Here is a 2,664-nt window from a genome sequence, read left to right on the forward strand (position 1 = left end):
CCCGCCCCAGACACCGAGCGACCGAGCCCAGCGCCTCCAAGGTGCCTGTCACCTGTGCGACGCTGCCCCCCCCCCCGGCCCCTTCCGGCCTCGGCCCCTGCAGCCTCCTGCCTGTGGTCCGCGCCTTCCCCACCGCCGCTCGCGGCCGCCCCAGCCAGGAAACCCTCGCGAGGCGGCGCTTGCGCCTGTTGCAGTTCCCCTGGCCGAGCCCGCTAGACGGCCGCGGCCCGCGCGGAGATCTGCGCTTTGAAGAGTGAGCGCCTTGCCTCTAGCCAAGACCTACATTTAATTTTATTGTTTAAAGATTGATTTACTTACACATACAGATCTGGGGTGCAGGCCAGAGGTGCAGGGGCGGTGAGAGATTCTCCAGAGACAGAGCGGGGAGCAGCACAGGCCGACCGATGAAGCCCACTGCTGAGGGCAGCACTGGGGGGCAGGGCGGGAGAGGGCTGCGCGCCCTGGGGTCACCTCCGGGCAGGCGGGGATCGAACTGGCAGAGGCGGCTGCCGCTGGCTCTCACCCGCTGCGCCCCAGGGCGGGCCCGAGACCTGTATTCTGGGCGACAGTAATTTAATCATTTCAGGTAGGAGGGAGAGAAAACTAAGGGACGCAGTGTGTGAAGCGGTCACCGCCGGGCACCAGCGCCTCGCGGACACCCCCGTCAGCTGCCCGGCCCAGGCCACTGCGCTGTGCGCGGTCATCTTCTGTGCTGGCCTCTAGGTTCTGCGAACCGGACACGAAGCCCTGCAGACCCGCCACTGCCAGCTGCCACACCAGCCGGGCGCACGCCCGGTCGGCCGCGAGACCCGAGACCGGACCCGGACCCGGCTCCTTCAGCTGTGTCACTCAGAGGTCCAGAGACCGCAGAAAGCGCCCATGATGCGACTCCGGGAGGGAGGCTGGGCTGTGAAGGCTCCGCTCTCACAGGACGACTCGGGACTTGCCTGCCAGCTGGTGGCCTCGCCGCCGTGACGCACTGGCAGCGGGCCCACGACGGGAGAGACCGGGTGATGAGTCTCCCCCGAAGCACACGGCCCTGTGCCTGCCCCCGGCAGGTGCCGCGTCACCACGACGTGCCCACGGTCCCATCTCACGGCGTGGCTGAGTGGCCATGGCGTGGCCGAGGCGTGGCCGTGGACCCGTGGAAGCGTGGGTCTGGGCAGGGCGGGCGGGCCGGAAGAGCCCCTCTGCGATGCCCGGGGCAGCACCTTGTCTCTCCTGCACCTAGACGGGGCCTCCTGCAGCCCCCCAGATGCCTCGCGCCTTGGGCAGGTCGCCCCGGGGCGCTGTGCTCCTGGGCCTGGCTGCCACGTCTTCCTACCCCGACCCAGGGACACAACGCCAGGGCCCTGCGGTGCTGGAGTCACCGAGAAGGTGAAGGGCGAGAACTCCGCAGTGGCCCGGCGGTCCGTTCAGACGCTCACATTCTGGGGACCCGTGAGGAGCCCCCGTGAGGGACACAGCTCGCCCGCTCTGCGTGTGCCAGCTTCAGGGTCACCCCAGACGGCACCTGCAGCGCTCCTGGAGGGGTCGGCCGGGCGGTGTGGACACCGGGGGCCCCGGCCGGTCCCGGGGTGCAGGAGCCGTGCGCCTGCCCCCTTCCAGCAAGTCCGGGCATTAAAATGCTTCATTACGGCAAATTGCAAGTTGTTACTAATGTCATTATCAGCGGCTTGCAAAGACCCCTCCGCCTCCCCCAAGGAACGCGTCTTCCCAGAATCTGCATTCATTATGGCGGCGATCTCCAGAGCCAGCCAACGTAAAGGTCTCCGCTGTTAACACGAAAGTGGAACTGCTTAAATTTGATTACCTTGTTTAATGAAGTGTCGCGTTTATTTACAAGATGACATGATGAATCACATCGCCGCGACCGTAAATCAGCTTATAAAAGTGGCCAAATGTTCCAATAAAGCGGTGCATTCATACATCTGAGATGAAGAGATTTGAACTTACTCTGATATTTCCCAGGTTAAAAAAAAAATGTTATCTGGAGACAAGCCCGGGAATTCAACCAGGTCGCTGGCCTCTCACGGCGCTCGCCGCCCTCCCTGGGCCCCGACCGCGGCCGGGCCTGCCCCCTGGAGTCCAGGCGGGGGCGGGGAGTCCCCTCCGCCTTCCAGCCTGGCGCCCGCGGCCCCCCCGGCCCTGCCGGCCCGCGCAGCGCAGGGGGCAGCGACCTCGCAGGCATCACGTGCAGCCCGGCGAAGTCCTTGGGTGAGGGAGAGCAAGGCGGGAGAGGGCGGGGTACCCGGTCTGGGCCTCTGAAAGGGACGCAAGCCTACATTTTCATGGGGAGGTGGGGGCTCGGGGTGCTGAGCCCAGGGCCCTCCTTGGAGCTGGAGACCGGACCCGACCACCTTGCGGCAGCTTCCCCACCCCCCCGCGGCCCGCGGGCCCCGGAAGCACCCGGAGCGGCCTGGCAGCCTGGCGGGAGCTTGGGGGGGCGTCACCCGCTGGAGCCTTCACCTGGGGGAAGCTCTTCTGCCATCGCGGGCCATGAGGGTGCTCTGGATGGCCCGATGACTTTAAAGTCACCCCAGGCCGCGAGGCGGGACAAGCCCCCCCAGACCCTCCCGGCGACTGGACGGAGTGCAGGGGGCGCTTTCCCACGGCGCGCCTGCTGGCCGTCTGCGGCCCCCGGTTTGAGCTGGGCGCACCCAG

Source organism: Condylura cristata, unplaced genomic scaffold, assembly GCF_000260355.1.
Source record: "Condylura cristata isolate star-nosed mole 26May11 unplaced genomic scaffold, ConCri1.0 scaffold00016, whole genome shotgun sequence".
Classification (NCBI taxonomy): Eukaryota; Metazoa; Chordata; class Mammalia; order Eulipotyphla; family Talpidae; genus Condylura; species Condylura cristata.